Consider the following 22,859-nt stretch of genomic DNA (forward strand, 5'->3'; position numbering starts at 1 on the left):
TTAATCCTCGTAAATCCCCATATTTTGAAATGTTGTAAATGTGTATTGCTTCGTTATGAAAGTAGTACTCTGAATTTTATATTTAGAAATATAGTTTTTCTTTTTAACTACTTCAGGTAGGTTTCAAAACTTTTCATACTTTGATTTAGGTACAAACTGATTATTATTATTATTATTATTATTATTATTATTATTATTATTATTATTATTATTATTATTATTATTATTATTATTATTATCATTGATGTGGGTTTACCATAGAAAACCATAAAACAAATTCTCTCTCTCTCTCTCTCTCTCTCTCTCTCTCTCTCTCTCTCTCTCTCTCTCTCTCTCTCTCTCTCTCTCTCTCTCTCTCTCTTCAAATCAAATATCTATACACATTGCATAATGAATATCATTAGTAGGAACATAACACTGTTTGAACCAAAACTATTTTTTTTATTGAAATGTATTTGGAATAAATATTTATTTGAGAAATATTAAAAGACCCTAATTACTTGAATTTCGTTGCCTGAATCAAACGTCTTCACAATTTATACAATTTATTACATTTATGATTATGATTATGTGATTTATTCAATTATAAATCCAAAAATAATAAAAAGTCATTAGATAAAATTTAGATTTTAGAAGTAGATTTATTTATTCTATATAAGATATACATTTTCAGAAACCGCTGGAATTGCTATAAAAAAAGGCATCTGTATAATAGCTAACTTCACAAGAATAGAATAGATAAAGACAAATAACATTAGATAAAGAAACCTTCAATAAAATATACAAACGAAAAAGATATATAAACATATGTAAATAACAGACATAATTTATTAAGATAGGATAATGATGTCGCTATAGATTAAAAGTGTTTAAACGCTCACTGTACATCTCTGGGCTAACACCATATCTATAAAAAAAATATGATATAATTTTCAGATGACTTAGCTACTTAAACGCACACCCTTGCTTAACTTCCAATGCACCCCCCCCCCTCCCCCCTCCTTAAAAGTATTCCTTCTGGATGTAAAAAAAAAAAAAAAAAAAAAAGTATGGCTACCGCAGTTTTGCTTCCTTTTCATAACATATAATTGGTAAAAAGGAGTGTGTTTCAATGAATAGAAGATCAATCTCATATAATATTTTTTTTAAATGGAAATACAGAAAACTTTCAATATTTCAGAAATGAACTCTTTTATCTTGAAAGCATTAAATGGACGGCCGGATAATAACAAGTTTAAATATATGCCGGTATTTGACAGCTGAAATCGCTTACGAAAAAAACCAGAAAAATTTCAATCAATTTCAATTAAGAGGGTGAAGTTCAGCCATTCCATCTTGTTTGAAAAGTTTAAGTTTAGCCATTCAATCTTCTTCAAGAGTGATGTATAGCCATTGAAGCTTCTTTAAAAGGGTAAAGTATAGCCATTCAATCTTCTTGAAAAGAGTGTTGTTTAGCCATTTTATCTTTATTAAAAGGGTGAAGTTTATCCTCTTAATCTTTATTAAAAGGATGAAGTTTATATGTTCAATCTTTATTGAAAGGGTGAAGTTTAGCCTTTCCATCTTCAATAAAAGAGTCAAGTTTAGCCATTCCATCTTTATCAAAAGGGTCAAGTTTATCCATTTAATGTTTATAAAAAGGGTGAATATTAGTCATTCACTCTTCGTTAAAAGGGGGGAGGGGGGTTAGCCATCCCATCTCTATTAAAAGGGGAAAGCTTATCTGGTTAATATACATTAAAAGTGTTAAGTTTAGCCCCATCATCTTAAAAAACGGGTGATGTTTAGCCATTTAATCTTAATTAATAGGGTGAGGTTTAACCATTCAACCTTCATTAAAGGTGGAAGTTTAACCATTCAATCTTTATTGAGAGGCTGAAGTTTATTAATTCAGTCTTCATTATAGATAGAAAATGTATCCATTCAATCTTAATTAAAAGAGTGAAGTTTAGTAATTCAACCTTATTCAAAGGTAGAAGTCTAGCCATTAAATCTTCATTAGAAAGGTGAAGTTTCGTAATTCAACCTTCTTTGGAACTGTGAAATTTAGCAGTTCAGTAGTATTAGCAGAAAGTCCACTACAAAAAAAAAAAAAAAAAAAAAAAAAATTATGACGAAAACGTCACGCTGTCTCTAAGGATTCACCTTCAGCTTCCTGTAAGAAGTTTTGCAATTTTTTTCACCTTATTACGGATTAAGATTTGCATTATATAATCTATACATTCATGTTCACAACGATAAATCACCTTGATAAGACATGAACTTGACGAAACTAAAGAGTGAACACTTTCCAAAATCAGCTAACTCAGCTCAGTTGATACAGCAAATCAAACTCAGGTATCTCAAGGGAATGAATTTTTGTCGTTAAAATATCTGATTTTCATGTTAATTTTGATGATTCGATTCATAATCATCGGATAGGCTGAGGTAAATAAGTCAAGAAAACAGATTACAAAGAGATGAGGTGGGCGATTTCTCTATTGCCATTCAGCTGAAAATGGTTTACAGTAATTTCTTTTGAAATAAAGTTTCCTTAGCTAATACTTCTACAAGTAGGCTAACCGCTCTTGAAATAGTGCATAAGTAGCATATGACATAAAGCCTTTTATCTTTATTACAACAAAGGGTTCTTTGTGAAATTCTTCACACAAGTGCCAGACAAATGTATCTGACTAATGTCCAACCAATGAAACACTCGGTTTCTCGGTGGTCAGATACAATAACCCAGTTGATAAAAGAAAAGCGCGCAATTGGAAGAAAATTATGAAATTTAAATAAAACACTTCCAAATTTGAGTACTGGTCCCCTAATGTTAGGAGAAATCAATTAACAAACGCATTGATTTAGCAATAGAAATGAGTGTATTGAAACCGTATTTTAATAAGATTTTGCTACATATTAGGAAAGAAGCCTTAAAAGCAGGATAATACCTTGGCAAAAGAATGTCTAAAAAAAAAAAAAAAAAAAAAAAAAAAAAAAAATTGGTTGCTTTAGCACGCCTGGAAGACATACAATAATGCATATTGGGTTCATGATGCACAAGCAATCTCAAATTTCATTGGGCAAAATATTTACAGCATAAATAGCATTAATAATCTGAATGCCCACTTTCGATCCTTCAAAAGAAAAGGGGAAGCAATTGCACATAATTTTGACGCTGTGAAGATATATATCACAATAAAAGGTTTGATAAAGATGAGCTGGAATTTGCATTATCAAATTGTAGTTTAGAGAGATCATTATTACTATAACCATTCAGTTATACGTAAGATTATTATTATTGCCATTTTATTTACCTGCATTTCTAATACACATTTAGCATATATGTTGCGTTAGGAATGCCTTGCCTAATGTTTATATTGATTATTTCCTCTTACTGTAAAGCTTAAAACTTACGATATCGTTTCAGTGAAAACCTTTATTTCTTATGTTTAACGAAAGCGAGGAAGTTCAACAGCCCCTAGTAAAGATGATATAGATTTCGACATGATGAGATATTTAGCCCCTTTGGCAAAGGCCTACCAAGAGAGTTTTACATTCATCTTTGAAACAAACATTTACTTCCAAATACATATGAATAGACGATAATATTAACAATAGCTAAGCCAGAAAAGATCCCAGTAATCCAAAAGATTACACACCAATTTCACTGACCACTTGTGTTAGAAGATTACTAGAAAAACAAGTAAATTATTGACTGAATTATCGTTTACGTAGTAATACCATAATATCAGCCTCGCAATTTAGCTCACAAACATTGATTCTCCTTGGATTTTGTTCCATACCTGGAAAATTATTTGCGTAAAGGTTTGAACGAAAGAAAATCACAGTAGAGTTAAGCAGGCACTGAAATTCAAAATTTATGGAATTAACACTTAGTTCCAGCTATTACTAAATTTAGCATGTATTGGCATGTATCTAATGGATTCTGTCAATCTGAGAATTCGATTAAAGCTGGCGAATGAGAGTTGAGTTATGAACGTGGATGAAGAGGGACATTTAAATAACTTAACAATACAGCAATCGAAGTCATGGATAGATCGTGTCACTCGTTATTATAACGCAATGGCTGTATTGAATCAGTCACTATTACCAAAGCCTTTATAATGTATATTCATCAAGTCTCTCTATCAGACGTACGTTTGGTTCATATATTCCATACAAGATGACACTGGCATTAATTGATACGAGACACTTACTGGGGATTATACACGAAAACTATTATTCTATTATTCTTCCACAATGCAAATGTAAATAGTATACATATCACCATTAACGGAAGTACCATTTATAATATAAATGCATCATTCCCGGAGAAAGTTATGAAGGCATGTTATGAAATTCCGAAGGAAATTACCATAGACCATGAGAATATCATATCCCTGAATAGTTTTACGGAGAGGAGAACCATTATTTAAATTTAATTTCGTACATGAGGATATGACAGAAGCTCTACCAATAGAGAGGTCTGCCAGTATGCGAATCATTTTAAAATTAAGTACAGCAGTAACAACGCCCTATGTCATCATCTTACTACGGGTATTTTATTGATTGCTGCTGACAGAATTATTTATGGTGATGTGAGGGCTTAGGACTGATAGATACAAGAGAGCAGGATAGAGCTCTAAGAGGGAGGGTGGACAAATTAGGGAAATACCTAGGCATACTTTCTCCTGATCATGTGAGAGGTAAAACCTTTGGGTCATACAGGGAAGAGGCTATCACCATAGCAAATACGTTGGAAACCTTTTCAAATATTGATAACATGGGAGAGTGGGTGCGCTTTTATGTAGCTAAGTCACCTAAAAATTATACCATATTCTTTATAGATATGGTGTTAGCCCGGAGATATACAGTAAGCCCTTCCTGACTTTCTTCAAGAGAAAAAAATCCTTTGAATTATTCAAATTCATGACACCAATACAACCAGATTCATCGTAAAAGTGCGAATTATATGTTTATTCTTCATACAATCAGTTAGTCATTATGGGGTATGGCATACGTTACAGAAAGTAAGGACCATGTTTTCCATCAGTGTTTTAAGGCTGAATGATGGAATAGTAACTAATTATTATTTTACTCCCTTGATGAGGAGACGCTGCTCTGAGTGGAAAGGGGGAGAAAAAGAGCGCGATTACATATAAAGAATGCATCAGAATGAGGGATAACTATGAACATTCCTGAGTCTAATTATTAAAAATAGTCATGATAGGGGATGTCCTACGTTTACACAAGTTTATTTATATCCATGATGGTAAGTTCATTTCTACTTTTTTTTTATTTATTAATTAGGAACGGGAATTATTCATGACATTAATTTATTCCTTGGTGGAGGTGTTGTCATGAGTCTAATGAGTTATTTGTTTTATACCTTAACAGGCTTCCAACCGGACCATTTGTCTCAGCAGTGGAGGATGAAAACTAATAAATCTAAAGCGTGAAGCGAAGTGAAGTTGGGATTCGAGAGAGCTATGATGACCTTCAAGAAGTTCACAAGAATGACATTAGAAGCATTCTTACAAATCCGATTAAGATTTGTATGATAGGGGAAATGAAAAATACATGCTTATAAAAAGATGAGTCTGGTTGTATAAGATAAATAAAATACTGCTTTTAAAATATTACTTTCCCCTTTCCAATGTTATCATATCAAGTATCATGGCTTATCATCATCACGAGACATTCCTAAATCTGTTTATTCAGGTGTTATCGTATCAAAGAAACATGATATGATAAGCAAATAAATTTACCAATACTCATAACACTAATAATAATAATAAAAATAATAATAATAATAATAATAATAATAATAATAATAATAATAATAATAATAATAATAATAATAATAATCAATATTATAATGATTTCATTAACAATAATTTCGAAACAACGATAAACTAAATAATTTCCATAATAACTATTTAAGTTTGAATGATGGATTCGTATTATTATTATCATTATTATTATTATTATTATTATTATCAATATTATTATTATTATTATTATTATTATTATTATTATTATTATCGTACTGGGTTGTTCAATAGGATAAGCAAATAAATTTACCAACGCTACTAACAATAATAATAAAAATAATTATAATAATAATAATAATAATAATAATAATAATAATAATAATAATAATAATAATAATAATAATTAATATTGTGATAATTTTATTAAAAATAATTTCAAAATAAAACGATAAATTTAATCATTTCCATAATATCTATTTTAATCAATAACAATAACAACAAATATTTTAATAAACAATAATTTCAAAATATAACGATAACTTTAATAATTCCAAAAATAACTATTTAAGATTGAATGATAGACTCGTAGTTAGGTATTATTTCACTCACTTGATGGGTTAGCTTAGGTTAGGTTAGGTTAAGCTCAAGATTGAATGGTTAGGTTAGGTTAGGTTAGGTTAGGTTGGGATAGTTTAGGTTAGGTTAGGTGGGTTAGGCTGTGATAGGTTAGGATAGGTTAAGTTAGAGAGAGAGAGAGAGAGAGAGAGAGAGAGAGAGAGAGGGGGGGGGGGCTGGAGTTAGGTTAGGGGTTGCCAATGAGGTTAAGAGAAGGTTGGTGGACTTCGGTCAGAGATAGCCAGTGAGGTTAAGGGAGGAGCTGGAGTTAGGTTAGAGAAAGCCAATGAGGTTAAGGGAGGGGCTGGAGTTAGGTTAGGAGGGCAACCTTATGGATCAGTTCGAACTGGTCCTTATGGATCCAAAACGTGCTATTTACCTTCTTTATATATATATATATATATATATATATATATATATATATATATATATATATATATATATATATATATATATTTACAACAACAAAAACAACAACAACAACAACAAATACACCCGTTTTCAGTTCAAGGTAGTGTGACGAGCCGAGAGAGGGTTGTGAACTCAACGGCAGGATGCAATCATCTGAGTTATATTGTTATAGAACACTCTCCTTTATATACAAAACCTCAAGGCAACAGGACATAACAAGTTAACAAGACAGACAATGTTACAGAGGAAACAGCAGACATGAATTTTCATGTTTGTTTAGTGCGAGGGAAGAGCGAGGATACAAGCATAATATATGCAAAAGGAATTATGTACAATTGTGTGACACACGGTTGGTACATGGCTCCCCCCCTAAAAATGACATACTGTATATGTTAAATAGGGCGCCCTGATCTAGAGAGGCGAACTGTAGGCGGGTCATCTGGCAGAAGATAAGCAGGTTTTAGACGATCAATGGAGACCCAGTCTTCTTTGCCCCGAAGGTTTAGTAGGAATGCTTTCAGACAGCGTCGGATCACAAGGAAAGGGCCCGTGTAAGGGGGCGTTAGTGGTGGCTTGCTAGTGTCGTTGCGCAGGAAGACGTGCGTTGCAGAGTGCAAGTCCGTTGGTATGTGATGCTTTGCTGGGGGCTTGTAAGTCTGGCGGCACGGAGTAAATTTTCCCACGACGTGACGTATGCGCTGGAGATCGTCGGAGGAGGTTGTAGAAGGAAAAAATTCGGCAGGGATGACCAACGGGTCGCCATACACAATTTCAGCTGCCGAGACGTCGAGGGCGTCTTTAGGAGTGCTCCTTAGTCCCAGGAGGACCCAGGGAAGCTGAGTAAACCAGTTGCAATCCTTGCAGCGGGACATCAAAGCTGCTTTGAGGGTGCGATGAAAACGTTCAACCATTCCATTGGCAGCGGGGTTGTAAGCCGTTGTCTGATGTAGGGTGATGCCCAGGATATTTGCTAATGACGTCCACAATTGAGAGGTGAAAGTGGTTCCCCTGTCAGAAGTAATATGCTTGAGGGAGGCGTAGAGGGGAGCAAGAGTGGCGGCAATTGCTGGCAGAAAACGGTGATAATAGTTGATCATGCCCAAGAATTCCTGCAGAGCTTTGACGGTCGAGGGCGCGGGGAAATTCTGAACGGCTGCTACCTTCTCAGGGAGGGGATGGACTCCTTCAGGAGTGATACGGTGCCCTAAGAATGACACTTCGTTGGCGCCAAAGGTACACTTGTCGTACCGGACTACAAGGCCGTTTTGTTGCAGGCGGTCAAGCACGATGCGCAGGTGACGGAGGTGTTCCTCTTTTGAGGAGGAGAACACAAGTATGTCGTCCACATAACATACACAGAAAGGGAGGTCCCCTAAGATGACATCCATGAGAACTTGAAACGTTGCCCCAGCATTACGAAGGCTAAAACAGGAGTAATTGAAGGTGTATGTACCAAACGTAGTGGTGGTGGCGATCTTGGGGATGTCTTCTGGGTTCATAGGCACCTGATAATACCCCTTCAGGAGGTCGAGCGTAGAGAAAACCTTCGCTTTGTGCAGGTAGGAGGTCACGTTGGCAATGTTTGGGAGGGGGTAGTGATCCGGTTCTGTTTGCATGTTCAGGCGCCTGTATTCCCCGCACGGACGGAGGGAGCCGTCTTTCTTCAGAACGATGTATAAGGGCAACGACCAAGGGCTGGAGGCCTTTTGGCAAAGGCCCATTTTCTCCATTTCGGCGAACGTCTGTTTGGCGGTTGCCAATCGTTCCGGTGCCAGACGTCTGAATTTTGCGAAGACTGGGGGTCATGTTGTCTTGATATGGTGATAAATACCGTGTTTGGCAGGAACCGTGGGCGTTTGGCGAAGTTCTGGACGAAAAACTTCTGGGTACGACGTGAGGAGGTGGGCGTAGGCATCAGTGGGTGCGCTGATGTGGAGAGCGAGGTTAGAGGGGGCGGGTTAAAGAGGTGTCGACAAGTACGAGTCTGCGTTGACCAATCGTCGGTGGGCGACATCGACCAGAAGGTGGAAATGAGAGTGGAAATCCACACTTAGGATTGGCATTGTGACGTCAGTAACGAGAAACTTCCAATTGAATTTACCGTTTTCGAACGATAATGTGAGGTTCTCGTAACCGTAGGTGGGTATCGCAGATCCGTTGGCAGCTACCAAGCGGACGTCGGCAGATGCAGACAGACTACGTCGTGCCTTGAAGAGTTTCCTTGACAAAAGAGAACGACAAGCACCCGTGTCTACCAAAAATTGCACGCCCGTTCCTGCATCCTGTAAAAAGAAAAGATTAGAAACATGGGAGGCCACCGCCACAAGCGATGGCCTACTTACACGTTTTTTGGCCACTGATAATCCTTGGCACATTTCTTCGCGTTTGCCCCGAATCTGAAGTGGTAGTAGCAAAACTGCGGCGGATGGGATGTAGTAAGTGGCTGTAGAAGTCGTTCGTTGGGGCGTGAGCGATTGATGGGTGGTGGGCGGCTTTGTCGCCGCTTCGGCACGTCATGCGGTAGGCGTGTATGTCCTACGGAATTCATGTCAGCTTCGGTTGACGTTGAATAGGCATCCTCATCGTCAGGGGTGGAGGCGTTGATGGAGGTCTTGAAGTGGCTGTCCATAAGGGCGTCGGCTTTGGTCATCAAGTCCTTTATGGGTAAACTATCGACATCGGGTATGGCAACGCGTACAGGTTCGGGTTAACGGCGTATCCAAAGGGCACGAAGTAGGCTCACCTCACGAGGAGAGCCGTCTGCGGCAGGTTGAAGGCGAGCGATACTGGTCATTTCCCTGAGGGCAAGCGAAGCCCTTTGGTCCCCCAACGGTTGTTGCGAGAGCTGAAAAAGCTTTGCTATACGGGCGGCTGGCGACGGCAAGTACTGCTGCAGAAGGTTTGTTTTGAGGGCGTCATACGCTATTGTGGTGTCTCCTTGTTCACAAAGCCAGTCGGATATTTCTGGGAAGGTGTCCTTGGGTATCGCCGCGAGAACATAATCCGCTTTGGTGGTTGAGCGAGTCACGCCCCTGATACGAAAGTGGACTTCTACACATTGAAACCAAGCAAACGCTTCTCCGCTGGCGAACAGTGAAAGTTTCAATGGGGCGGCCGCAGCGCCAACTGCTGTAGTAGAGTCCGTCTCCGTCATAGTACCAACGATGGAAGGGCGAGGGAGGTGGGGGTGGAAGGCAGTGGGAGCGAGTCGACTTCCTGGGTCACCAATGTGACGAGCCGAGAGAGGGTTGTGAACTCAAAGGCAGGATGCAATCAACTGAGTTATATTGTTATAGAACACTCTCCTTTATATACAAAACCTCAAGGCAACAGGACATAACAAGTTAACAAGACAGACAATGTTACAGAGGAAACAGCAGACATGAATTTTCCTGTTCGATTAGTGCGAGGGAAGAGCGAAGATACAAGCATAATATATGCAAAAGGAATTATGTACAATTGTGTGACACACGGTTGGTACAGTAGCACAGCGACCCAAGACATGACCTTAATCGTGTCTAGGGTTTTGCCAGTTTTCATCAATACTTTATAGTGGGAAATTTTGGATTTATCTCTCATAGCAAAACCAACCTGTTTTGGGTGGCCTTATCTATTATAAGTTTGCTGATACTCCATGTGTGTATATATACTAATATATATATATATATATATATATATATATATATATATATATATATATATATATATATATATATATATATATATATATATATATATATATATATATATATATATATATATATATATATATATATATATATATATATATATATATATATATATATATATATATATCAACACAACATCGTGTTCAAATAGAAATAAATTTCTACCTCATACTTGGGATCGAACGCTAGCTCCTTCTAATGAAAGGCCAGGTCGACACCAACCACGCCACGAGAGGCCATAAAAGGAAATTAGAACCTGACGCTAACTAGCTGTCCGAGGATTTACCTGGCGAGACCTCAGTCTCTTACCAGCGAGTTTTACCCGATTTCCCCGGCCCACCACGTGACACAATTGGTAGTAATTCATTCAAATTACCCCTAATGAGTCAATATGGATAAATATCAACACAACATCGTGTTCAAATAGAAATAAATTTCTACCTCATACTTGGGATCGAACGCTAGCCCCTTCTAATGAAAGGCCAGGTCGACACCAACCCTGCCACGAGAGGCCATAAAAAGAAATTAGAACCTGACGCTAACTAGCTGTCCGAGACTGATGTCTCTCCAGGTAAATCCTCGGACAGCTAGTTAGCGTCAGGTTCTAATTTCCTTTTATAGCCTCTCGTGGCATGGTTGGTGTCGACCTGGCCTTTTATTAGAAGGGGCTAGCGTTCGATCACAAGTATGAGGTAGAAATATATATATATATATATATATATATATATATATATATATATATATATATATATATATATATATATATATATATACCCTTTCTAAAATCATATACTGCTTCTTTTCATCTGAATTTTCTGTTAGTCTTTTTATTAATACTTTTATTTTTTTACATTTTCATCATATGTGGGTGGAAGTATTTATTGGTTTAGTATTTAGTATTCAAAATTGAATGGTATATTTTCTATAGAGTTTTTGCATTAAACTCTTGAACAATTAAAAGTTTGAAATTGAATTATTTATTTTTTCTATTGTAAAAAACCTATATATTTTGAGTTTCATCTATCAACATAAAATACCACCGTCACTCTCATAAGAAAAATATTTAAACAAAATGAAAGAAAAACTGAATAAAAAAAAGTCTCATGCTCATTTTTTGTACATCTGAACTGTATGGGGAGCAATTAGGATTAAAAAATCAAATATTTAAAGGAATAATGCTGACGGAATTCCATGTAAAGAGTTTCTTGCTGAAAAAGAATTCTGAGAAATATCTGAAGGATTATCTCTTAAAATATCTTCAATATTGTTGACAGACAATTCCTTTTTTTATTTACCTTTTCCGGATGATGAAGAAAAATTTAATAAAAATAAAAATAGATAAGCACACACACAAACACACACACACACACACACACACACACATATATATATATATATATATATATATATATATATATATATATATATATATATATATATATATATATATATATATATATATATATATATATATGTAATATATTAGATATTACTTGTTTAAAACACATGACCTACAGGTCATTGTGGAAGTAAGAGAAGTGTGAGAACTGCCATAGTCATATTCTAAGCAGGATTCGATTGCCAAACCTCAGCAACGTGAAATTTTTCATGAAGAGTAAACACAACCAAGCCCCGTGAGAAAAAAGTTGTCTGTGAGAATGGAACAAGTATTTTCCGGTATAAATGTTGTATTTACTATAAATCCATAAATACTGAGATACCTGTGTAAACTTTAGTATGAAATTGGATATTTGTATCAGTTCACTTTTAGATGTCATACGGAATGATCATCCGACCAAACCATCTATACTCCTGTGATGGAGATGTTAACACTGTTCTTAAAGAATAAACTATTTTAAAGTTAACTTACTTAGACTTTACTTGAAGATGTAACATACCAACTCTAATTTATAACACATTTAAGATGACATTTGAAGAGAACCCAAATGTGTGTTAACAACAGTAGCACACCAATAAATGGTGGCAGCGCTAAAACTCTAAAAACCATAGAAAGATCTTCAAGAACCAGCAAATAAAACACTAAGAACCAGCGAATAAAACTCTAAAAACCAGAGAAAGATCTTCAAGAAATCAACAGTAATGAATTTACAATTTTGACTACGTATCATAGTCCACCGAAGAAATGAAACATTTAATACCAACAAATGAAGGTTATAAAAACTGAAGAACTGGATCTTCAATCAACATCCTAAGAAAACCAAGGATTGACATTCAACGTTTACAAAACATTGAAGAAACATATCCAGGAAGCACTACATTCAACGGAAATCGGACCGAAAACATTCACCCAAACATCCATAGGATGGAACAACCAAGTGCGAGAGAGAGAGGAAATGATGACATCACACTTCGCCATATAAACCGAAGCTAAGTACAATTTCTTATTCATTTCAGTTTAGAGCATTGAGGTTTAGTTACCACGAGACGATCGTCCATTATTATTGGGGTTAGTTGTTTTGCTAATCTTTAATTTCCTTTCATTAAAGGAAACTGTGTTCAACTTCGAATTCTCGTCTAGAATTATTTTTCTCTCTCTGCTAATTCCGTTTTCTTTCAGAAGTTCTCGGGTAATATCTTTTTATTAGTATCATTGTCTTGGGGGATTTTGTTATAATCTTTATCATTTAGAGCTTATGCCGTACACATGACGCCCCCTGTGAGCCCAGCCCCTGGACCGAATAACCCAATCGCAGGACATGGTAACCCCCTTCATATTGTGACACTAGTAAATGCTCGCTCTGCAATCCTTCCTCTTCAGGGTCGGGTTAATGGGTTCTTGCCTCAGAATGTGGAGTCATGGATTTCATCCGTCGATGTACATTTAAATGCTAAAAAAATCATAGACCCGTTTGTACAATTACAAGAAGCTAAAAGTTTTATAGACTTTTCTAAAGGAGATGCGAGAGCGTATTTAAGGGGTGTTTCATTTCAAGAAGCAGTTACCTGGGATGATTTCAAAGTTAGGCTACGTGCGGTCTATGGGGGTGAAGAAGCCTTGGATGTAGTTTTAACATTAAGAAATACACTTGATCAAGCCACTATGACTCGACTTAATGTTATTGAGAGAGCAGCTCTCATAGCCGATAGGCTTAATCAATATCAAGATATTTTAGGTAATTCCACTTGGGTTACTAGAGATAACATCTCCGTGAAAGATTTTTTACGATTAATGTATTTAACTTGCATGACACTTATGTTGCCTGAAGCTTTAGTGCGGTGTTTTGATAAAAAAGTTAACGTCAGCAAGTACGGAATTGATTGTATATAAAAAGATAAAGAAATACATGTCTAAGTGTCCTAATCTTGATCCCCTGTTAACCCAAGTTTTTGCAAAAAAGGAAACAAAGCCACAACAAGTAAATGTAGTTAATAATAGTCAAGTTGCAGGAATGACGTGTTATAATTGCAAACGTCAGGGTCACTTGATTGCGGACTGCAGAACGAGATTCTGTTCGATACATAATAGTTCGACTCATTCATATAGTCAGTGCTACTCGCGTAAGACACAACAGAATCCTAGAAATACACAGTCAATTCCACAGTCAGTTCCATATGGAAATAAAAAGAAAAATCCTTATTTCAATAAGAAGAAACAGCCAAAAATCAATGTAGTTCAGAATCCGAAACAAACAAACAGTTCTTTGAATAACGCTGATCCTGGGTCGTCAAACCAGACCTCGCAAGGTCAGACTAATTTCCAGAATGTGCAGAGCGAATACCCCATAATTAACTCCAGTGAGGAAGAGAGTGATGTTGGGTCAAGGACATTCATGTCAACATCAGTTGTATTCAATAATCAATTTAATGTTTTATCAGATCATTGTGAGGCAATAGATTTTCCTATGAAACACACGGCCGAATTAAGTAAATCAGTGCATGCTCCCGTAGTTTTTCAACGAATTCATACAATATTAAGCCAAAATGAGTTACGACCAACATTATATACTGTAAATTTAAAACACAGATCATTTACATTATTTTTTTACTCTGGTAGTTCACGTAACATCATGGATTTGAGGACACATCATTTGTTGTTTTCGAACTTCCCAATAGAAAAATCCGGAGTAAGACTCTCGGGTATAGGAAATAATGAATTAAATGTAATAGGCGTAACTCATGTTCAGTTCAAGGTCGGTAAGCGCACGTTTGCCGATACATTTCTTGTTGTAAAAAACATTGATATGTATCCAGCTGTATTTATAGAATACCCATCTATGGGCAATCAAAACATTATATTAGCCCCTGCCAAACACGGCGTGTATATCAAAGGAAAATTCTATAAGTCTTCATATACCTTAAAATCAGTTTTGGATAAAAAGGAGACGACAAATAAAACAGTGACGTATGTTGAAGAACCAATAACTTGTCTCAATAATAAAGAAATAATATACGTGACCCAACAGAATTCTCGTTCACCCGTAATATCATTTTGCACGCAATCTATCGAGCCGAACGTACCTTGGAATTTAATAGTGCAAGTAAAGAAAACATTACCAAGATCTGAAATATTAATCCTTTCCGACACTTTGAAAACTAACGGATTGTCTGTCACACAAGCTATTTATACACTAGGCTCACATCAACAATGTAATATGGAAGTCTGTAATCATTTAATTACTACTTTAGTAATTCACAAAATTCAACATATCTTGGATGTAGAAGTTTATAAACATCGTATTCTTACCGTTGCTGAAATCAATCACGCTCAATCAGTTGCGGATGAATCCCTTTTGCAATCTATTACAAATAAAATCAATAAAGACATTCAAGAAGAAGAAATTCAGCAGAAAATTTGGGACTTTTAACTGAATATCATGATGTTTTTTCCACTACGGATGGATCCTTAGGAAAAACAGATGTGATCGAGCATCAAATAAGGTTAAAAGACAAGCAGAAAATTATCTATGTACCCTCGTACAGACTCCCTATGAAATTCCAAAATGAAATAAATGATGAAGTAGGTAAAATGTTAGAAGAAGAAGTCATTAGGAAATCGAACAGCCCTTATAATTTTCCATTAATAGTTGTACCGAAAAAAGATCGAACATGGCGTATCTGCATAGACTTCCGTTGTCTAAACGAGGAGACGATCCCTGATCGATTCCCTGTGCCATGTACTGACGATATTTTGTCTTTGTTAGGTCAGAATAAATATTTTACCAGTTTGGTCTTACTTAAAAGCTTTCACCAGATATCATTAAAAGAATATAGTATCCCATACACAGCCTTCAGCACAGCCAGGGGACATTATAAATTTTTACGGATGCCTTTTGGTTTACGTTGTGCTCCCATAAAATTTACAAGAATGATTAACATAGTGTTTTGAGACTTGCTAGGGGATATATTGCATGCCTATATGGACGACCTTGTAATCTTTTCCAACACCTTAGAAGAACATCTACGTAAATTAGAACTAGTACTACAGGGACTAAGACAACATAACTTAAGGGTAAAGATTAGTAAGTGTGAATTTTTCAAAACAGAATTAGTCTATTTGAGTTTTATGGTGTCAAGCCAATGTCTTAAAGTAGTCCATGATATGGTGTCAGCTATCCGTAACTTTGCGATACCTACTAATGTTAAGGGAATACAGCAATTTCTGGGTTGTAGTGGATATTACAGGCGTTCTATACGCAATTATTCAATAATAGCCGCTCCCTTAACTGATCTTATGAAGAAGGGCGTAGATTTCATATGGTCTGAGCATCATCAACAGGCGTTTAATACCTTGAAAGATGAACTGTGTAGTTCTCCTATATTAAAATTTCCTGACTTCGGTAAGGAATTCTTCATTGCAACAGACGCCTCAGACTTAGGAGTAGGTGGGGTATTGCTTCAGCAATATGAAAAATAATTTTTCCCGATGGCTTTTTATTCTCGAAAACAGAGAACTTCCGAAAGTAAGAATGCAGTAATAGACAAGAAAGGGCTAACTATTGTTAATTCACTAGTGCATTTTAAGTTCTTAATATACGGTTATCCCGTTAAGGTTCTTACTGGTCATAAACCACTATCCGACTTCTTTAAAGGCTTCAGCTACAGCCCCAAACGAACTCGGTGGCATTTGATCATCAAAGATTTTGGTGCGAGAATCGGGTATTTACCTGGGAAAGCAAATATCATTGCTGATGCATTATCACGCAACCCCGTGTCATCTTGTACAGAGCCTTTAGCTGAATTAATAGATATATCAACATCCATGCCTATTGTTAAAATGATATCTGAACAAGAAGCTTTGGGCTGGAGAGCTGAATTATTACAGACTGAGCAAAGAAAAAATGCATGATAAATACAGATCACTTATATGCTACATTGCTAGCAAACGATTATATGGTACCAAAAAAAAAAATTCCCTTTGATTCTTCAGATGCCTGGCAATCTTACAGGATATCACCATTTCCGACTTTCATGACGAATCACTCAAATCCAGTAATATCTAGTTTGACAAGACACGTATTGATTTCCCCAGACAAGGAAACATATACAGTCATTAAAGACCTACATCAATTAACTCGCTGTTCAGACGCAATGGATAAAAAAAATATGTACAGCTGACTCATTTGAATTCCATAAAAACTTAATGGATTCATGCGAGTTAGGTATAGTGCTAGACGGTGCTCTCTCCCATACAAATGAAAATTGTCTGGATAAGCTTTATCCCTTTGACAATAATGAGTTCAATTGCAGACTGAACAATGGCTCGTGGATACGATACGACAAGGACGGCTTCAATGTATCATGCCCGGACGCATCCACGTCATATGCAAAAATCTTTGTTGCAGCAGATGGTTGTATCGGAACGAGCCTACTTTGCGAACTTCACGTGGTCAACAACAATTCCATCTTTACCTCTCCCATATAATGCACATGTGGCTAAGCGGTTGATGAAATTGGCCGAGATGGACCACCCGACACCGACTTATGAAGAACATCGATTCTACATATTGCTAGCTGGAATAAGTGTTACGGTGATGATATATATCGCCGTTAACATCCTTGTTTGGCGTAGGTTTTAGAGAAATAGTATTGAGATCAAAAAGAACGTTTTGCCATGTCCAGATAAAACTCCTTATTTAATTCAATTTAAAGCCGTTTGAAACTGGCCCCTTCATTCGTTCAAAGGAGTAAAATTGTCTTGGAAAAGTGTTGTGCACGAAAAGCAGTTAGCACGCTAGTAATATGTAATAGAAGAGACTATAGAACATTTGCATTTTAAAAAACATTTAAAAAACATTTAAAGAATAAATAATTTTTTCGGCATCTAATAAAATATATAAGCCTGAATGTTAAAAAACAAAATCTATGGTCATCTAATAAAATATATAAGCCCAATATATATATATATATATATATATATATATATATATATATATATATATATATATATATATATATATATATATATATATATATATATGTGTGTGTGTGTGTGTGTGTGTGTGTGTGTGTGTGTACGAAACCGTGGTAGGTGTACGTACCAGGAATTAATGTTTGTGCACTAAAATTGTATCTTTACCAAGGTAACAAATATTTCTATTAGTTACCGTATTATAATAATCTATGTTTTTGACAAAGGTAACAACTATTCTTTAATAATGTTACCGAATCATATGTATATCAGTATTTTTTTTTACTGGTACCATATAATCGTTTACTAGCAATGTACCATATATGTGATCTGTATTTATCATGCATTTTTTCTTTGTTTCGGCAATATTTGTTAAGTATGCATTATTATTTTTTAATGTGCCTATTTGAACATTCGTCCTCATTTGCTTAAGGCTAAAGTTAAAAAAAAAGAAAAAAAATAATATATATATATATATATATATATATATATATATATATATATATATATATATATATATATATATATATATATATATATATATATATATATATATATGTATATATATCCAGTCACACTCCAGGTAAATATATTTTGACCTATTTAAAAATTTAGGTAGCTGACCGAGCTAATGTAATATATGAGATATTACTTGTTTAAAACACATGACCTACAGGTCATTGTGGAAGTAAGAGAAGTGTGAGAACTGCCATAGTCATATTTGTATCAGTTCACTTTTAGATGTCACTCGGAATGGTCATCCGACCAAACCATCTATACTCCTGTGATGGAGATGTTAACACTGTTCTTAAAGAATAAACTATTTTAAAGTTGACTTACTTAGACTTTACTTGAAGATGTAACATACCAACTCTATTATATATCACATTTAAGATGACACTTGAAGAGAACCCAAATGTGTGTTAACAACAATTGCACACACACACACACACACACACACACACACACACACACATATATATATATATATATATATATATATATATATATATATATATATATATATATATATATATATATATATATATATATATATATTCACACCGCTCAATAGGAGATGATGAAGCCACAAAAGATCGTTAGCCAAGAACGTTTCCAAAAGGAAACATTCTCTGTAATGGTCATTTGAACTTAGAAAGAATATAAGATAAAACAAACCTAAATACCACTCTGAGTGAAGCTATTTACGACCTATATGTAAGAAACTGGCAAAATATGTATGTCATGATTTACTAGCTCCATGTGCTGCTAACCAGCATAGTTCCGGTGTAGCGGCTTATAGAAACTTCAAGGCCGTTCGGGGAAAATCCTCTCGTGGGAAGACATGACTCATTACGAGCGGAAATATTTCCCCAAGGAAAAGATTTGCTTTTGTAAAGCGACCTGTAAACTTTTCCACAAAATTGCAAAGATAAAGGAGTAAGACTTTTGTTTTCCCGTATTGATATTCCCCTGTTATATCTAACACTTAGTGAAAATGTATCACAGAATAATGAGTGGTCTCGTCAGCTGGAAAGGATATTTAGCGGTAAGTCGTTAAACTCAGCAGTAATAAATAGAAATAAAATATTTCATCTGTATGCAGTTTCTTTTTAAACAAGATATAATTAAATGGAATTGGCTCTTTTATCAATCAATTTTTCATTAATAGTCTGCTATGTATAATAATCGCTTCATTTATTGCATAAATTTTTAAATTTATTTTCATATATATTTTTTTTTAGTAATTACTATAGCTGTAAATCCGTTTCTCGTGCAATTTGAGGGTAGTGGATAATTTGGAAATAAACAAAAGAGTAACTGTTTACTGATGAGCAGAATAAAAACTAATAAAGTATATCAAATAAATTCTAGATTTAGGGAAAGAAAAATATTTGTAAACTCTACCGGTAGCTTCCATAATATGCAGTTTTCAATATCAGCTGTTGATTCGAAGAAGGTTGGATGGGTTGGGTCCTGATTTTGGCGTGATAAGTACTGGGAGAATGAATATCAATAAACTAATTAATAAGAATGCAAATAAAAATCTCAAAGATAGAACAAAATATTTCGAAACATATTTTCTGCAATATCTATAAAACTCAAGAAATAATAAAAGTAATAAAAAGAAATAAAAAGACAGTCATGCCAAAATTCTTTCAAACTCTTGGCGAAAAAATAAATATCACTTTTAGGAAACTTGGGGCACTGATGGTTACAGCAACGACAATAAAAAATAGCCATTAGTTTGGCCCTCTCTTTCAGAGACAAAAAAAAAAAAAAAAAAAAAAAAAAAAAACATATATAATCTTTTTCTCTTCCCGAAGCATCTAAATATATTACAATTCTAGTGGTCGTTGGCCTTTTTACCATCTTTACATTTTTTACTAAAGACTTTATTTTTGGATGGAAGAGGGTTCTTGTCAAGATTCATTTATCGACTGGTAAGTTATATGATCTGTGTCCTAGATAAGTATTCTCTGGGAAAGCTATTTTAATTACTCTGCAAATAGTAAGGAAAACTAAATGATTTGGCGTCAGCAAATCTCGAAGGAAAATCTGTTTCTACCTGAAGGATTTATTAAAGATTATACTATTTCCTTCAGATGTTCTAAAATCTAAGGATGTATTGTCTCATATAATCATTAAAATTTAGAATCATCTTCAATGAAACTTTTGTATATAAAAAAACAAGTATGCATAAAATCTACATAAAAAGACAAATTTAAATTCCCTTTCTCGAATAGACTAGAATTGGATCACGATATTGAACGTTTTATTTTATGAATCAGACACAAATTGCTTTAAAACAAATTGAATTCCATTAGCAATTAAGGAAGGACTCGCCAATTCCAGAATTATATTAATTCAATCCAACTGAAAATAATATATCATAATATGAATCCAAGTAGAACAGAAAAAAAGCTGAATTGTCAGAGTTGAAAGATGACACAATATAGGTTCCCCTTTAAACACAAAAGCAGAGCGTCCAATGTTTGTCAGAGGTAAATGTTCAAATGCCTATACAAAAGCTCATATCAGCCAGGATTTTTTTTTTTTGTATCCATCAAAAAATACTTATTTGGAATGCAAAGATTTTTATATAACTAAAGAATTATTAAATGCCAGTTGACATTACCAATCTATTTGGATGAACTACAAAATCATAAATTCTCAATACTTTTTCAAATATTTAATTAGTGTTATAATTAGCAACTGAGTATATGGGATTAAACAGATGATTATTAGAGATAATTCTTTTGCAGATTTATAAAATAAGTTCAAGGTATGAGGATTAATCGTTTTATATATACCGGATAGCACATATAGACAAATTCAATAACAAGTAGAAATTTTAATGTTAAAAACATTACTGAAAACGAAAATTTATTTCTTAAACATTAGAACCATACATTTGGCACTTGAAATAATGTTCCAAAATCAAAACATAGTTCTCTAGTCTTGGGTAGTGCCCTAGCCTCTGTACTATGGTCTTCCACTGTCTTAGGTTAGAGTTCTGTTGGTTAAAGGTATGCTTGGGAACAATATTCTATCCTATATCTCTTCCAATTGTTTTTCTTTTATTTTCTTATATTCTATACATGAAGGATTTATTATTTTAATGTTGCTACCGTTCTTTAATAATATATTTTTTTTTCCAATACTTATCTTATAGTTTATTTATATCCTAGTTCCTTTTCTCACCAGTCTTTTTTTCCCTGCTAGAACCCTTGGGCTTAAAGGACCCTGGATTTCCAACTAGGCATGCAGTAATTTAGTAGAAAAAAGCCAGACAGGAACACCACCTTAACATCTTGAGGAGTTTGCAAATTGACCCCAATTATGTTATGTTCTATCAATTTCGTCCATATTAAATATTCATTAGTGTTTAACTATATACTTTAGGAAACTTTCCAATGAATTTGGTTTTCTTACAATTAATTTTGTTTGGAGTAATAATTTTAGAATTTCTTGGACTATTATTTAATTTTATTCTATTATAAGTAAGTATTTATAATACCTATCCATAAGTATTATCCATTATTAGTTATGTCCCCCAGATTCAATTTCAGACTGCGTATAACATATCTTTCAGCATCAAATCTCTGCTAATCATAGCCATGAACTATTCACATTCAGTAAATCTTCCAGCTACGTTATACACTATGAGTTATAAACTTTTATTCTAAGTGATCCTTATCATTCTCTGATGGCATCACTTGATAAGAATGTTACTATGATATGTTTAAAATCTTTCTAGAACTTGCTAACCGTGAAAAGAACAAAGGACATCCAAACCTCTCTCTCTCTCTCTCTCTCTCTCTCTCTCTCTCTCTCTCTCTCTCTCTCTCTCTCTCTCTCTCTCTCTCTCTCAGACCAGATCAATAGGGCTTCTATATAGTTTTCGTCCTATCTGTAGCAGATGTGGCTTCGCCATTGCAGTAATCACATTGTAATCAGAGGTGTGTTTTTGTTAGTTTACTGTTGTGTTTTTATGACTTCTCGTAGAAAATATATATATATATATATATATATATATATATATATATATATATATATATATATATACACATACATACATACATAGATGTTCTTATGTTGTTTTTATTTTTTATTACAAAACGTTTTGCAGCGAGAATAATTGCGAAGTATGGAAATTTTAAAACATCCTTTTTTTCATACACAACAAAAGACTTCAATTACAAAATTAATCCTCCCAACATGTTTTCTTTAGATTAAATATTTCATTGAGGTAATTCATAACATACATATGACGGCTATTTCTTACCTATAGGTAGTAAAAAACTTTACTCAAGGCATCTTTACGTTTTCTAGTTTCCCTTTTAAAATCAAATGACCCTTAAAACAGGGCCAGCTCAAGGACCATATGGCGACCCTGGATGTTAGTGGCACTTTGAGCGTACTGTGCTCCATCACGGCTGAGTGTTGGCGTGAATTTTGTTGTTGTTTGACGTATTTAATGTAATTCTAGGCCTCTTATCAATAGTATCCTATGTT

This window comes from Palaemon carinicauda, chromosome 32 (genome assembly GCF_036898095.1).
Source record: "Palaemon carinicauda isolate YSFRI2023 chromosome 32, ASM3689809v2, whole genome shotgun sequence".
In the NCBI taxonomy this organism is placed as follows: Eukaryota; Metazoa; Arthropoda; class Malacostraca; order Decapoda; family Palaemonidae; genus Palaemon; species Palaemon carinicauda.